The sequence below is a fragment of the Temnothorax nylanderi genome, unplaced genomic scaffold (genome assembly GCF_030848795.1).
Source record: "Temnothorax nylanderi isolate EJ_2023f unplaced genomic scaffold, tnyl_v1.0 TNYL_tig0602_pilon, whole genome shotgun sequence".
Classification (NCBI taxonomy): Eukaryota; Metazoa; Arthropoda; class Insecta; order Hymenoptera; family Formicidae; genus Temnothorax; species Temnothorax nylanderi.
In genome coordinates this window covers 23,437-41,319 of record NW_027249664.1, presented here as the reverse complement: position 1 = coordinate 41,319, position 17,883 = coordinate 23,437, and the positions used below count along the sequence as shown (strand labels likewise).

Below are 17,883 nucleotides of genomic sequence, written 5' to 3'. Positions count from 1 at the left end.
TTGCTGAAAGATAAGAAACACATACATCAGTCAGCAGACTACATGACAAGGTGACAATGAACATCGAGCAGACCTGTCGATGAAATATTAACAGTAAACATCGATTTTACGAACCTGCTCTCGGTTTATTGCGTCAATCTGTCGTCGCACTGCTATTGACAGATCTACTCTGATATTCGCCGTTAGAATGTGATTCCTACTTTTGCTTAGAATTTGGCAACCTTACTCTTACTCCGCAGGGGACAGGGATTCTGCAAGCACGTGGTTAGCTGGAAAGCTAGAACAAAAAAATTAATCATTTACATAATCTTTTATTTTATAAGAATATTAGCTAATTATCTGATATATATTTGTCTATTCTCCATTTACTTCTTTCTATCTTCCTCGTTTATGCTTCTTTCATCTTGCACAGGTTTCATTCCGCAGTTGAAGATGATGGCAAACTGATTCCAGAGTGCGAAGAACGATGCCACAACTATGAGTGATATTTATCAAAAAACATTGAAAAAACTAAAATTGTTTAATTACTAATAATAATAATAATTTATTCATGATAATTTTTCACCTCGTTCATCCTCTATGCACTTTGCGTTTTCATTTTTTTGTCATTTTTATTTAATTTTATTTTACTTAAATGCCACAATGTATTTTACATTTACATTTATAAACTATTACAGTCGTAACATATTTATTATACACGCATGCACATTATATGTCAAAATGTCAAAAAAGTTACGCAAACTGACAGCTATACTACTTGAACAGTGTTAATAACCCGTAGAAATTATTACGACGCCCTTAGGGATTTTTGTTGGTACCAACATTATCCTCTCTACTTTTCGGGAAACTGTCGTGTAACCCTTCAAGCAATACTGCTCCAAAGATGGCCAGGACGATCCACTTGTCGTAGTAGCCGTAGACGGCGTGTCTCAACAAAGTCGTAGGCCACGAATGGCGCCCTTACGAGATAGGGGTAATCGGATGACAGCCGCCGCGAGCACGCGCGTCGCGCCGCGCCGCGGCCGAGTCCGATATATACGCGGCGCTGGTGATCCCCACTCCCTTGAGGCGGGGAGAGGAGATTAAGGTTGGAGATCCATAGATTTACAAGTAGCAAGGAGGAGGCGGATGAATTGATGAGAGGGGTTGCTTAAAAATGGAAGAATATCTTTAGGAGAATGAGAAAGGATTTCCTCAATGTACTTAACTAACAATAAGTAGGAGGCTTTATTAGAGTATAATGCACAGTTGAAAATTACGTGGTTTATATCTTGTATTGGGTTGCCACAAGGGCAAGCTCCGGAGTCAACTATATTTTTTCTGGCTAAGCTATGGTTTAGATTATAATGCCCACTACGCAGTCTATTAATAAGAACTATTTCTTTTCGTTTAAAGGGTTTCTTATGAAACCAAGGGCGATTGTTAACTGTATGAAAATGATTGTAAAAGTAGATACCTTTAAATGAACCGCGACACTGTAGATATTCGTTGACTCGTTTACGAAGAGTTTCCCTAGAAACCGAATAGAAGTCGCTGTGTGGAATTCTGAAATCAGGAACGTAGCCCCTTCTAGAAGCTTTTTTGGCAGTTTTGTCTGCAATTTCATTGCCTGAGATACCCCGGTGAGCTGGAATCCAAGCTAATTGAAGGTTGGCGCCTCTGGCAGAGAGCTATTATATTTTCTTTTTAATCCAGGGAATAATATAATTTTGTTGATTTGCCGCGTTCGAACAGATATTTTCCAAGACACTCTTGGAATCCGAAAAAATCACAACCTTCATAAAGTCCTGTTGCCATATAAAAATAAGCGCCTGAAGAATGGCCCAAGCCTCGGCCGAGAAAACAATGGTTTCCGTTGGTAGTTTGTGTTGAATCTGTAGCATTAGGTTTGGCGAATAGATGCCGACACCGACGAAACCTGACTCATCCTTGGAGCCGTCCGTATAGAATGAGATAGCGTTTTCCCTTAGGTCCTGTATGCGTTCTAGGAAGAGGGAATTAACGTTTTGAATATCCGGGTGGAAAAGGAGAGGCGTGTAATGGATGTTGTGAACTAATGAGTTGAAGCTGTGGTTAAAAACAGATAGGGAGACAGATTGATAAATTTTACTCGTTTTGTCAATGATGGATCGGTAGTATCTATACGTCTGGAGATCTGGTGAACAGAATTAGGTCGTCCAGACCAATGGTGACCGGGCTAAATTCTTGGGCGATGTTCTTGAGGACCAACTTAGAGGTCAGATATTTGAATAGAGGGGGTTCTTTGGCTTCGTCTAGTAGGACGTTTATAGGGGTGGATTGCCGATAACCAAATGCCGTTCTGATAGCCTTATATTGGATCCGCTGAAGCTTCTCGAAGATGGTGAGATTGCCAGATAATTGGAAAACTTGACATCCATAATCGATATTACTGCGAATGATACCTTTATAGATCATCATGAGTTGTTGAGGGTGGGCTCCCCACCAAACTCCAGCCAGGGCCGACATAATATTAAGGGCTTTTCTACACTTGCCTATGACATAAGTAAAGTGTGGCTTACCACTTAGTTTAGAGTCAATGAGAAAAAATACCCAGGAATTGTTTTTTCCTCTTGCGTGTAAAGATCATCGACTGAGATTTGGTGGACGAAAGTGAAAGTTCTTTACTCGAAAGAAAATTCGTGATTTTTTGGATTGATTCGTTAATGGACTGAATGGCCTTATCAAGATTTTTGTCGGTAGAATATATCACAATATCGTCTGCGTATAGTAATATCTTGCAGTCAAGATTAATCAGCCGGACGATGTCCTTGATGTAAATATTAAATAACGTCGGGCTCAGGATGGAACCCTGAGGCGTACCCTTTCTGGCGTAAAGAGGGCCAGATTTGATGCCATTCTGGATGTAGTAGACGAGCCTGTTTCCTATCAGGTTTAAAATAAACTTACGGAAATGAGCTGGAACCCCAATGTTATAAAGGTCCTTAACTAAGATGTGAGGAATGACATTGTCAAAGGCGCCGTCTATGTCCAAGAATGCCACAACTGTTTAAGCCCCTTTAAGAAAGCCTGCTTTAATGTCGTTAGTCAGGGCAATTACGCTATCCAGGCAAGACCTGGCATTCCTAAAATCGAGCTGAGCGTCCGAGAGCAGATCGTTGTGCTCTAGATGCCATCTTAGTCAGTTATATAAACACTTCTCCATAATCTTGAGAACACAGGAAATGAGCGAGATGGGTCTAACTCCTTTGCCACTAGGCAAATATGCACTATAAATGTGCACTCCGCGATCGGGTTTCGATTCGCGAGCGCGGTTGGCTGGTACAGCCTTGTAAAAAGGACTCGGCAATCAAGGTATTGGTGAGAGGAACGACTACGAAGAGATGCGGTATTGGTGGTATCGAAAATTTAATGTGTTACTGTGTCGAGGTATCGAGAAGTTCTGTACGGAGGTGAGCGAGGGTAATGTGCGGGCCTCCGTGGAGTGTGGTATGGTGAGCATGCGATATGATGAGAGATAACAAAGGATGAGACTGCAGGACGATTGGATGTTTGGCTGAATCGGGGAGATCGGACTTTTGAAGCCGCCCTCCGACTCGTATGAGGCCATCGGTGTCGAGATACGGGTTGAGCGCGACAAGTGAGCTTGATTTGGAAACGCGACTGTTTGCTGTTAGACTCGCAGTTTCTTGCGGAAATGTTTCACCCTGAATCTCCTTGAGCCAAAAGATCTTGGCAGTTTGAATTTCGCGTGGAGCTAATGCGAGCGATAGATTGACCTCCGCACTGCTATCCGGTATGGAATTGAGGCGAGAACGAAGGATCTTGGCGAACCGCATGAGATATGCCATCACGCGCAGGAGCTTAGTCCACGAGGAATAGCGAGTCGCGAGATCCCACGGTTCGATAGCACGCGCGACGCAAGCGTGCACGACGACTCGGTTTTCCCGTGATATTTCAGATTCGATTGGCGACGAGCATGACGTCGGCCAGTGCTCAGGGGATTTTTTAAGCCAGGAGGGCCCCGACCACCACAGGGCGCAATCGGCAAGTTCACTAGGGCGCAAACCGCGAGATGCGCAGTCGGCGGGATTATCCGCCGTCGGAACATGGTGCCAGATTGCTTTCGGTAAAAGCTGTTGCACTTTGGCTACTCGATTAGCAACGAAAACTTTCCATCGTGATGGAGACTGCTTGAGCCACGCTAATACAATACGTGCATCTATCCAACAGTGATATCGGAGATTGGGATTGTCGAGATTCGAAAGAACGAAGGACATCAACTGTGCGAGCAGTAACGCGCCGCAAAGCTCGAGTCGCGGTACGCTTATTGTTTTGATTGGAGCGACCTTTGATTTCGCGACGAGTATGCAAACGATAACGGGGCCGTTTCTCGGTACGAGACGGAGATATACGACCGCGGCGTAAAACTTTGTCGACGCATCCGAAAACCCGTGAATCTCACAATCAGCGATGTTAGAACCGTAGTTTGTCCAGCGAGGAATCGATATAAGTTTGAGACGCGGTAATTCTGTGATATTCGCGCCATTGTTCTAGGAGATCACCGGGCAACACGTCGTCCCAATCGCATTTTAGGGCCCATAGGCGTTGCATGAATATTTTCGCGACAACGATAACGGGGGTCACCCATCCTAACGGGTCGAACAATTTATATCGATTCCTCGCTGGACAAACTACGGTTCTAACATCGCTGATTGTGAGATTCACGGGTTTTCGGATGCGTCGACAAAGGCCGGCTTGTAGAAGGCCATTAAAAATGTCACAAAACTTTTCCCAAAAGAATTCCGGTAAGGCTGAGAGGATGTTATAATCCAGCTGATTTAGTCCAGGCGCCGATTTCTTTTTGGTCGATTTTAGAGCCGTGTAAATTTCTTCCTTCGTGAGCGGGTTGTTAAGCCAGGGTGCTAGCCGTTCCACACTTTTGGAATCTTCTTCTAGCATTTCCTCTAGTGAAGGATCATTGGGCGAACATGAAGGCGGGCATAGCTTCGCAGCAGCAGCTTGAACTAATTTCTCTTCCTTGGCCGTATTACTGTTTGAACGGGTGGCTTGATTTTAGTTTTTAAAAGATTTAACGAACCTCCATACCTGATGTATGGGGGTCTTAGCGTCAAACTTGGCACATAGATCTTTCCAGCCTTGGGCTTTCTGCTGCTTAAGAGTGCGCTTTGCTATGGCGACGGACCTTTGATACTTCAATAAATTCTCCAGGGAATAGTGTTTTTTGAAGTTTTTTGCAGCAGCTCTACGGTCGTTGACGGCCGCCTCGCACACTTCGTTCCACCATGGAGCCGGGTGTCTTTTACGCTTGGATGAGAAGCTAGAAGGAGAAATGTTTTTCTTCCGAAGGGCAGACATGATACAGGTCCTGATAATAGAAATCAGTTGAGAATATGCCTCAGGAACACTACTAACGTCTATGTTCTCCACTCTTTGCTTTTCTTTGTTTAAAAGCGAGATGAAATCTTTGAGTGTCTTTGTTGAACTTAAGCTTATGTGCGAACTTAAGTTTAGGAACCATCGGGCTGTTTATACGAGTAACGATGGGGAGGTGATCACTACCTTTTAAATCGCCGAGCTTGTCCTGCTGTTTGCCGGGAGGTTTATCGCACGTCGAACAGAACGGTAGGTCAGCGTGCTCGTCGTGTTTATTTTGCGGATACTCTAGATCGACCTCGAGAATATAACCTGTGGGCGAATCCGAAGCAATCGCGCTAAAGTCAAAATCAGAAACGTCTTCGACCCATCGAAAATCTGCGTAGGGCAATGGTTGACACATCGCCCAGCCGTACAAGTTGTTTACATCGAAATACATCAGGTACGACGATGGTTTTGATGGATCATAAGATGACATGTACTTGTTATTAGCCCGCGCGTATCTGCCGAAACATTGACTCAGGCTACCGCGTATACCGCATTCGATAAACATATCATGTCAATGTCGGTGAGCAGTTCAAAATTTACGCGAGTATACTTCAACACGGTGTCCCATGTAAAACTTGGCAAAGTATAGTAGTACGCAGGATGAAGTCCGTAACTTGCGATACAACAGTCGCGGAAATTTTTCAAAAACGTCGGTCAATAACAAAACATCCGTTTTTAAATATAGATCGCTGTATTCGCTTAAGGTTCGAACGGAGAACTGCCGCCAAACGTTTGCGGCGTGCGCGTAATCGCTCTCGGATACGGTGTCACCGGTCAAAGAACTGTAAAACGATTCGCGCGGTGGTAAACACGTGTCCCGCAGCTTGTCAACGCGATCCACGTATTCGTACGGAAAGATACCTTTTCGCATCAATAATTCAAATTCGGATAATGCTGAAAATTTGAAACGCAAAATCTTGGACTTGCCAAATCGTCAGCCATTTTACCCCCCCCCCTCGCCATTTTTCCTCCAGGTCAAATATTTAACGCGTAAAGCGAGAAAAGCGCTGATTGGCTGCGAGTTGGCCGACTTGTATGGCCATGAGGACTTGCTTAATCGTCAACCATTTTACCCGCCACCGCCATTTTTTCGAAAAGTCAAATATTTAACGTGTAAAGCGGGAAAAACGCTGATTGGCTGCGAGTTGGCCGACCTGTATGGCCATAGGGATTTGCCAAATTGTCAGCCATTTTACCCGCCACCGCCATTTTCCCTCTAAGTCAAATATTTAACGTGTCAAGCGGGAAAAACACCCAAACGGCTGCGTTAAAACAAAGGAAGCCCCCCCTCTTTCGAAACATCTGCGTCGCGACAAACAACTTGGAACAAGTCTGAACACGTACGAGGCTGCGTCAGTTAGTTCTCAGCAGTCGTACCGTGCAGACGTGCATCCGCGTGCGGAAATTAACCGAGTATTGCGCGTATTTGTGATAAATGTGCAGTGATTGTTTAATAATTACAATTAATTAGCGATAACGTTAATTAACGATTAGTGCTTAGTGCTGTGTGTCTCGAAAGAGAACCTTAGTGCTGTGAAAACGTGTGCACGTTCCAGCGCAAAGCACGCCCGTTGCCCTCGTCGACAGGGAGGACGCTCATCATTTTCCCGGCGCGGCGCCAGAGCGAGGGTGTAACGCGTGACGCGTAATAGGCTTAAACGGTGAGTAATTAGCAATTTACAATCTATTTTTTGTTAATTTTATATATTATAACGTCATTATTTCGTGTCGCGCGGGAAAAACGCTGGTTGACCGCGAGATGGCCGACTTGTATGGCCATAGAGACTTACGTAATTGTCAGCCATTTTTCCGAAAAGTGAAATATTTAACGCGTAAAGCGGGAAAAACGCTGATTGGCTGCGAGTTGGCCGACTTGTATAGCCATAAGGACTTGCCCGCTCGTCAGCCATTTTACCGCCACCGCCATTTTTTCTTTAAGCCTAATATTTAACGCGTAAAGCGGGAAAAACGCTGATTGGCTGCGAGTTAGCCGATTGTATGGCCATGGGACTTGACAAATCGTCAGCCATTTTACCCGCCACCGCCATTTTTCGTCTAGGTTCATTATCGCGTAGCACGGAAAAAACGCCCATTGGCCGCAAGTTGGCCGCGATCGGAATGTCGCACCTCGACGACTACGAGGGATACGTGTCGCCGCTGGACAGCGACGACGCGTTCCCGTCTCTGTACTATGCCGGCGTCCTGTCGTCGTCGTCGCCTTCGGACGTACAACAAATACAACAAATAACAATGGCCATGTCGTTCTTCGAAGAGGAGGAGGAAGAGGAGAACAGTTATGACATACCGCCGCTAAGAATAAGCAGCGACGAAGCAGCAGCAGCAGCATCAGTACCACCACCGCCACCGCCACCGCCACCGCCACCGCCACCGCCACCGCCACCGCCACCGCCACCGCCACCGCCACCGCCACCGCCACCGCCACCGCCACCGCCACCGCCACCGCCACCGCCACCGCCACCGCCACCGCCACCGCCACCGCCACCGCCACCGCCACCGCCACCGCCACCGCCACCGCCACCGCCACCGCCACCGCCACCGCCACCGCCACCGCCACCGCCACCGCCACCGCCACCGCCACCGCCACCGCCACCGCCACCGCCACCGCCACCGCCACCGCCACCGCCACCGCCACCGCCACCGCCACCGCCACCGCCACCGCCACCGCCACCGCCACCGCCACCGCCACCGCCACCGCCCCCGCCCCCGCCCCCCCCCCCGCCCCCCCCCCCGCCACCGCCACCGCCACCGCCACCGCCACCGCCACCGCCACCGCCACCGCCACCGCCACCGCCACCGCCACCGCCACCGCCACCGCCACAGCAGCAGCAGCAGACGCGAACGGCGGAGGAGTCGAGCGACAGCGACGACGACGATCCTGCGATTCGACAGTTGGATCCAAACATTTTCGCGCCGTCGATAGACGATTTCTCAATCAAGGGCGATATCGACTCACTGTTGGTGGCGTGTAGAACGCTCGAGCCCTTCCAGTGCAACGTCGCGTGTAAAATAGATACCCGACCGACGGCGATATTACGCGTTCGGAATATAAAACTGACGAGATATTTCAACAAAACGCGACGAATCGGAATATGCCGTGGTACGAGTTTAAATTGGGAACAATCGATTCGCGTTTCGTATACGTCGTTTTCCAAGTACAAACGGACAGTCCTCTGTTTCGCGACGTGCCTGAAAAAACGCGGGACGAGAGCGAGGGTCGCTTGAGAACGGCCGTGGCGGCCTTCCTCGACAACATAGTGGCTGTTTTCCAGCAAGGTGACACAGTGCGACACTGTGCATGAGTGTTTGTTGGAACGCAAAACTCGACCATTGCGGACACATTTATAGTTTCGCAAGGATTTTTCACCAGAATAATTTTAAAGTGTGAAAGCAGTAAAAAGGTTATGTTTAAAAAAATAAATAAAAAACTAGTGCTGATATAAAAGGTGAATGTTACAACAATAATTCACACGGATAGTATTAAAAAATAGTAGTTTTACTCAAATATACGATGAAATGTTAATGATCATTTTTCTGCAAACGAGGTAATTTGTTTGATACATTCCTACGGGTATGTACAGCGGGTACAGCCGAACATACTCTATAATTTATCAGTTTTCCAGATTATAATAGAATATTCTTGTTTTATAGATGGACAACGATGATAAAATTATTTGTCAACTTGCTGAAACATATTTTAGCAGCAGTAGCAGTGCAACAGCCAGTGCTATGAGTGAATCAAGCAGTACAGAAGATAGCGCGAGTTCATCTAGTGGTGATGGTGAAAAAGACGACGACTTATATATTGTTATTCCCACTAATGCTTTACTTGACAAGTGGACAAAGGAGACACCGCATTCAAAATTATCTTCAGATTATTGATTCTTGGACTAATGAAAAATATAAACAACATTTACGACTAAATCGGTACACTGCATCAAAACTAATTGGTAATATATACATTGTGCACTATATTTAGTGTTTGATTCTACACCTACAATGGTATTATACAATAATAACACTTTCTTTTCAGATGAATTGGAGTTATCCAATTTTATACCCTCACATTCTTTTGGAGTCAAACCTGTTTTTGGAAAGTTAAGTTTTCTACTATTTTTATGGTATATCGCAAATACAGAACCATTGCGAACCATATCAGACAGATTTGATGTATCCATTTCTTCTGTATTTCGAGTTCTACAGCGAGTAGTAACTTGGCTTTTAACAAAATTTGATTCAGTGGTCAAATGGCCGCAGGGCCTTCAAGCTGTAGTTGTAAGTGAACAATTTTCGTCGAAGAAAGGTATTCTGAAAGTTTTAGGAGCGATAGATGGAACACATATCCGAACAGAAAAGCCTTTAGACCGTGCACGAGAGTATTGCAATCGAAAAAAATATTTCTCAATCTCTTTGCAAGCAGTTGCAGATGCAGATATGCGGTTTATTAATGTGTATTGTGGTGACCCCGGTTCCCTTCATGATGTTCGAATTCTCAGAAGATCTGAGCTATTTCATGAAGCATCTATGAATCAAGAAATATTATTCCCTGATAAGATGTTTTTGTTAGGCGATTCGGCATATCCGTCATTACCTTGGCTTGTTCCACCATTCCGAGACAATGGACATTTGACGCCTCAACAAGTAGAGTTCAACTATATTCATTCTTCAACGCGAATGGCAATTGAACGAGCATTCGGTCAACTGAAAGGACGATTTCGCCGTATTAAGTTTTTCATTGAATACCGCGATTTACCTTTTGTCGTTAACACTGTAGTTGCGGCATGTACATATATTACACAATTACTATATTGAGAAAAATGATACATACGATTTTCCAGAAGTTTTAAATAATTGTACCAGTGAAATTACTAATGATATTGAACAAGAAGAAATAGATAATAGAACAGCTGGGATGGATCGTAGAAGTGAATTATTTTATGAATTGTTTCCTAACTGTTTATGAATACCGACTAACAATGATTTTACTCTTTTTATTATTTGCTACTTTTTGAAATTCTGTGGTTAAGTAAAAAAAGTTTTATTCTTATAAAGATATAATTAATTTTGCTATAAACTCGATGGACAACTTGGTACGAGTATCAAGTAATCCAAAAGTATTTTTGAGCTGATCAGCCAATGTGTGTGTGTGTGTGTGCGTGAGTAAACTAATTTACTACTTATGTATTTTTTATTACGCGTGTTAAACAATCGGTGCAATCTATGATGTAGGCCATGATATTATGTAACAAGTGAATGTATGCCTGTATACAGTTTAATACATTTATTTCTTTTCTCAAAAAACGCTTATTTAGTTATAATATTAAAATAATACTAAAACAATCACAAAATTTATGTTGCTATATCTTACTATTATATATATATTATATATTATAAAAGTAGAATTTTTTTAAGGAACAACATTTCTTACAACTATAAGAATTATTATGATTCTACAGAGATCAAAATACATGAAAGACTGGATTCCGTAAAGCGCATATGCGCACTATCTATTAGTATACGTAACGTGTACTATAGCTACATCTATAATGACTTTGTTCGTAATTTTCATAAAACATAAATCATAAAACATTTTAACATTCGCAAAACAAAACAAATAATAAGAAATAAAATAGATATATAAGGAATTTGGCAGGATTTTTATTGTTGCCAGCAACCACCGTCCTTACACCTTCAATCTGACTCTTCTGACACGTCAATGCTTCTGTTTTCCTTTTTTTCTATAAATTTTTTTAAGTTTGTATTTCAGTCTTTCGATTTCCATTATGTCAGCGTGTCTTTTTCTTTTTTTGCTCATTTTATTCGTAGCAATATCAGACCTTTGCTCCATTTCTTTTTCTTCCATAGCCAGGTGTTTTTTTTTCAATTTTAAAGCTTCTTTTTTACTTTCAATCAAATCATCGTTTTTTCCTGTTTATTGTTATCATATTCTTCTTTTAGTTGCAAGTGTTTCAACCACTGTTTCTCTAATTCAATTTTTGTTTTAGCAATGTTACTTCCAGTGCCATGGGTTGTGAGTGTTTTTTTCTTCTCAGTGTTGTGACTATTGCTAGAAGGCTCTATTGTAGCCAAATTATTCATCGCTGATTGTTTACTCATTTTTCAAGAATCGTGATTAAATTTTTTCACTGGCTGTGACGTAGAAGGTGGTTCCACTTTTTCTAAACCCACTTTTGATGATACAGTATATCCTGCGGCTGTTACATTTGCCTTTTTTCCCAAAAAGTCATCCATTACCTGGAACCTCTCGAATTCTATAGTTCCTCTCTCCGATTTCAAGTTATTGTCAATGACTTCTTTGTGTCGTTTCATTAGTGCATTCATCTTCCAACGAAGTTGTTGATCGGTCACCTGCAATAATGAAGCGATTTGAAAATTTTGTGCAATAATTTCAATTTTTAACAACACCTGATGTTTAAAATATAAAAATAAGTCTAATTCACAATTAAATTTATTCCATCTTATAGGACAAATTCTAAAGACCTTTGATATATGCATATTGTATATTAAGATGAAACTCACCTCAATATCATGTTCGAGCAAACCCATGGAAATTGTTGACCAAATTTTGGTCTTCTTTTTAGGATGATCAATGTTTTCTATATTTGCTTCATATAAAGCTAGTAATGCAAGTGTTGCACGTTTGTCCCAAACAGTTTCTAAAAGAATAATTTATATTTTTTCAATTTATCACATTACCTATCACTTATAGGATTATTCATAATTAAGAAACAGAGCACTATATGTGAATGCCAGTTATACTAGTATACAGTAATATATTAGTAGTAAATAGTATACATTATATTATTTTTATGATAAATTTTTCATTAAACACATACATTAGTAGATGAAGAACAGCACCTTGGTCGCCAGGTACTTTTGAGGGGGATCGGGGGGGGGGGCGCGAACGCGGGGGGAACGCCATAAGAGATGGGCGAGGGGGGCGAGGGAAGGTGTAAAGATTCATCGGCGGGGGGGAGTTGCGGGGGGAAAATTCCCTAGGCAATTTACTAGTAACTGGACAAAGACTTATCGCAGTCTAATCAGATAATAGTATTTTGTGGTAACCTGTAAGACGTAAATTCCCTAGGCGGGTGATCAGGAATTTCGCGCCGCAGTGTTGCCACCGGGGTGGGGGGATCGTCGAACCCGGGCGCTCCGAGGGGGCGCTCGGATCGGCGGTTCCGCGTTATCGACCGCGTTATCGGCCGCGCGCGGAAATCGCGATTAATTTTTTTCGCGCGCGTTCGGACGCGTCCAAACTTGTTCGAACTCGGTCAAGGTCGCTCTTCTTGACGCCCCGCGTGGTGGAGTGGGTCAGCGCGCGAAAACGCGTTCGAACGTGTTCAAGGTCGTTCTATTCGCGGGCCCGATAACCGTTCTTCGTTCTTGTTTGTTTCGGTTCGAAAGTTGTTTCGATCCTTCTCTCTACGTATCGTAGATGACGCAATCGCGGTGATCGCGGAGTAAGCGGAGTCGGAGGATCTAGGGAGCGCGGGATCGTATCGAGATAGGTACGGATCTGGAAGGAGGGAAAAGAAAGAGAGAGAACACATATATGAGATATTCGCGTACGAGCGGTAGTTTTTATTTTTGAAAAAAATAAAATATATATACATACGTCGATACGCGTTTACATTTATGTGTGTATGAATATATATACTAGGTGCGCAACTAAGTTTCCGGGTTTCACACATAGATGGCACCAATAACACATGTACTCGACTTACATGTCTGAAGTTGTCTGAAGTTATAGCTTGGACATCTGTTAACAATAACCAGTTGTTATATAAACACATATCGCAACGCAAAAATATTTTTTCTAACAACGGAGATGTCGAGGTTTGTGCCAAATAAACAGCATTTGCGGGAAGCTTTGCTTTTCTGCTTTAACTTGAAAAAAAATGCAGCTGAAGCACGTCGTTTGCTTGAGGAGGCCTACGGCGAACATGCACCATCGAAAACTACCTGTGAAGATTGGTTTAAACGCTTCAGAAGTGGCGATTTCAACACTGAGGACAAGGAGCGCTCCGGAAGACCAAAAACAATTGAGGACGCCGATCTGCAAGCGTTATTGGATGAAGATGATACGCAAACACAAGATCAACTTGCGGAGGCATTAAACATGACTCACCAAGGTATTTCCAAACGTTTACATGCCATGGGAAAAATTAAAAAGAAAGGAAAATGGGTGCCGCATTAGTTGACTGAGAGACAGATGGAAAATCGAAGAGCCACTTCCGAAATTTTGCTTTTGCGGCATGAAAGAAAGAGTTTTCTTCATCGAATTGTTACTGGCGATGAGAAGTGGATATATTTAGAGAATCCCAAACGCAAAAAATCGTGGGTTTCACCTGGTGAAGAATCAACATCGACGGCACGGCCAAATCGTTTTGGAAAGAAGACAATGCTCTGCGTTTGGTGGGACCAGAAAGGAATCGTATACTATGAGCTGCTGAAACCGGGCGAAACTGTCAATGGGCATCGCTACCGACAACAACTGATCAATTTAAACCATACATTGCTCGAAAAACGGCCAGAATGGGACACGAGACACGAACGAGTGATATTGCAGCACGACAACGCTCCGTGCCATCGCAGTTCCATCGTCCAGGACACCATCAAAACGCTGAAATGGGATCTGCTACCGCACCCGCCGTATTCGCCAGACCTGGCGCCTTCCGATTATCACTTGTTCCGGTCGATGGCGCATGGCTTGGCTGGGCTACACTTGACCAATTTCGAAGAAGTGCAAAATTGGTTGGATGAATGGTTTCGGTCCAAAGACGCGTCGTTTTGTTGTCGCGGTATTCATGTATTGCCAGAGAGATGGCGAAAATGTATAGCTAGCGAGGGACGATACTTTGAATAAACCATTTTTTGTATTTTTCTTGAAATTTTCCATTTTTTATTGATCAAAAAAACCCGAAAACTTAGTCGCGCACCTAGTATATTTATAAACATGCGTCGTGACATTCAGGATTTGAAACAAAGCGCGGTAATCTCACAGTCGACGATCTTGTTAGGATCGAAAAATTAGCTCTTCAGTATCGCAGTCTTAGCTGAAGTTCCCGTCTTAATTGCGTTGGTGGCTATCTCCCGATAGCGCGAATACTTCGCGTTGACTTCCTCGGTCACCGCGCTCAGCGCCGAGACGATGCGATCGACGCAAAATTGGAAATCGTACAGCGAGAGCAAAGTGGTGAGCGACATTGCCAGACGAGCCGCGTTGGGTAGCTCCATACGCAAGATCGACAGGTTGTTGATAAATCCGAATCGCAGCGTCAGGTCTCCGATCGATATCGGCGAGGGTGGGCGGGTTTCGTTGACGAGGTTGGATCGCAGACACGACAATATGTCGCGTTTGGGCTCGACTAGTCCTTTCCACATATCGAGCGTCAGAGAGATCTCCTTGCCTTGCTTATCTCCCAGGGTGATATCCACGTACGAAGGTGGGGAGTATACCGTACCACGGTGACTTAAGGGGGGATTCTGGTCCAGGAGGCTAGAAAAAAGGAGATCTTTATGAATTTTTTTTATTGACAATAATGCAGTTGAGGTTTCTAAACCTTTTACAATATTTAACTGCTTATTTGAAAAAATAAAAAAAATTTTTATATTGTAAAATAATTGCAAAATGGCGCCGTGGTGTATCTCTAATCGGAGCGCTTCGCCAACCGAGTTGCCAATCTGCGGGAAAAATGTAGCCCGCAATTTTGATCTGAGACAAAGAAACGAAAAAGATTATTAATTTTTATATATTTTTATTCTATGTGAACCAAGAATATGGTTAAAAAACTGTAAAATACAAAATTTTTTAGCATTTGAACAAAAATATGACATTTTTTAGAAAAAATATCCTCCGTTTTTATGCAATAACAATTATTTAAATTAATATTTTTACCAATAATGGTGGTTCACATAGAATGGTTGTTCATTCTTTAGCTGACGCACTTTGTATCAAGTCGATTGATCAATTAGTTTTTTCTCTATCTTTCCCGCAGATTTTAAGAAAGTACGAAAATGACATTTCGAGAAAAACTCGTTTAAAGTTTGCGGTACAAAAAAATATCATTTATTGGTGACTTACCGCAATCTTATGCTAATCAGCTATACCAGGGCCATACTGCAAGCCTTCAGCTTCTTCATGAAATTCGTTTTGCTGCATTTGCTCCAGTCTACGAGCTGTGCGAGCCTCCTTGGTCGTGCTGCTTCGGCGCCGCTCCCCTCTCGCAATTTGCTGCGCATCGTAATTATCAGCAAACATTTTGCACTGCTGGCCGATATTGATTTCTAATAACTGCATCATTAATAAAATGGCGAGTGGGGAGACGTAGCGGACGAGTTGGCCCGGAGTGGAGAGGAGTAAGAAAAGGGTTTTGAGAGAAGGTAAAGAGTAAGGGAAGATGAAGTAGGGTGGCGGAGCTTGTTAAGGAGGTTCGGAGGAAGCCGTGAAAGTGGAGGAGAAGTCGAGGATGGCGTGGTTGAAGAGTAGTGATGAGAGAAAGTAAGGGAACGCTTGAGAGGTTAGGATGAGAAGCAGGAAGATAAAGGGGCCAGGTTACACGATGAGGAAGCTGAGCGAGTTGGCAGCATGGAGTTTCGATCGAGCGATCGATCGACCTGTCGCGAGACAGAGGGATTGTCGATGGTGGCGCGGCAGGTGCGAAACGGAGCAGGGAGTCATCGAGACGGGTCGATGGATCGAACGATCGAAGGGGCCGGCCATATAGACAGGTGATAGAAGGAGAAGGAGAGAAAGCGACGAGGAAGGGAGTAGATTAAGGGTGAAGATGGACGAGGATAAATTGGTGGATACGAGGAGGGTAAGAGAGAGAGAGGAGAAGGAAAGGAGAAAGGAGAGGAGAGAGGAGAAATGTAGGAGTTTGAAGGGGACGGAGGAGAGTCTGTTCGGAAGGGTTAAAGGTAAAGGCGGAGGTGAAAGAGGTAAGCGAGGAGAGAGGAGAAATGGAGGAGTTAGAAGGGGACGGAGGAGGACGAGATTACGGAAAGGATGGAGAAGAGTCTGTTTGGAAGGGTTAAAGGTAAAGGCGGAGGTGAAAGAGAGTGAAGGTGGAATAAGGAGGGAAGGCGGCGAGCGAGAGGATGGAAAGAGACGGAAGGAAAAAGGAAGAGCAGTGGCAGAAAGGAAGGAAGTAAAGAGGTGGCTGAAGCAAGGGAGGCGGAAGGAGACGGCCGGATGGAAGACGAAGGGAGGGGAAATGAAATATAAGGTCGCAAGGGAAGATGATGTTATAACACAGTTTATTTTCAGAGAGAAGGTGGAATAAGGAGTGAAGGCGGCGAGCGAGAGGAGGGAGAGAGACGGAAGGAAAGGGGAAGAGCATTGGCAGAAAGAAGGGTAGCAAAGGGGTGGTTGAAGTAAGGGAGGCGGAAGGAGATGGACGGATGGAAGACGAAGGGAGGTGAAATGAAATGTAAGGTCGCAAAGGAGGGGAAAAGAATTGTAAGGTCGTGTGGAGAAGGAGATCACGAGAAGGATGGAGGAGAAACGGACGAGGACGAAGTTCAGGGGAAGAAAGGAGGAGAGAAGGTAGAATAAAATAGAGGGGTGTGGTGAGCGTGAGGAGGGTGAGAGACGGAGGGAAAGGAGAGCAGTGGTGGATAGGAGGGAAGCGGAGAGGTGGCTGAGGGAAACGGACGAGGACAGGGAACAGTTGAGACAGGAAGGAGGAAGGCGAAGGTACGCGGAACCGGAGGAAGCAGAAGAAGATAAACAGAGGGATGAAGGAAGAGGGGGGAGGGAGAGGGAAATAGAATGAATTGTAAGGTCGCATATGGCCAGGGCGTGTAAGGGAGTGATTTGTAAGAGGTTTGGGTACGTTCCTCATAAAAAAAAACGCCTTGTAAACCCTACGGGGATACACAATAAATCTACATACATTAATAAAATGGCAGTGTAGCTTTCATTAAAGATGCCAGTAGCCAAATATGCAGCGATTTGAAGAATTTCAAAGCCCGAATTGAGGTGTTTAGGAGCGATACGCCACACAGTCGAATTGAAGGATTCATTGGAATTTTGTGTGTGCCCGCCTAAACACCTAGTCAAAAGATCTTCATTGGAAAGATCTTCATAGATCGAAGTAAGGTGTTTCTCAATATCAGGCTTTATAATTGGAGCAGGATGTTTATAGTTTACGAGTTGACCGGCGGCTTCAGCTTTGTGCCACTCGCACCAACTGTCGGCGCCTGCGGGGCAATTTTCATGTTTCGGCTTATCATCGGTCGAGCAATAATGGTAGAGTGTTGCCATTATGCTTTTTTTCATATCATTAACAGAATGTACATTTCGTCTTATGGCTAAACCATAGTAAGTGGTTAATTTCTTGATGACGAGATCGCTCAATCTCCCCTTGCCGCCAAGCCTCTCCTTTTTTTTATATTTTGAAGCCGTGTCCCCAT

General features: G+C 44.1%; 2 pseudogenes; one reads left to right on the top strand and one right to left on the bottom strand.

The window, feature by feature from the left end:
• Positions 1-7,428: 7,428 nt before the first annotated feature.
• LOC139784257 (uncharacterized) lies at positions 7,429-10,127 on the top strand (annotated as a pseudogene).
• A 5,139-nt stretch (positions 10,128-15,266) lies between these two features.
• On the bottom strand, positions 15,267-17,883 carry LOC139784263 (uncharacterized; annotated as a pseudogene).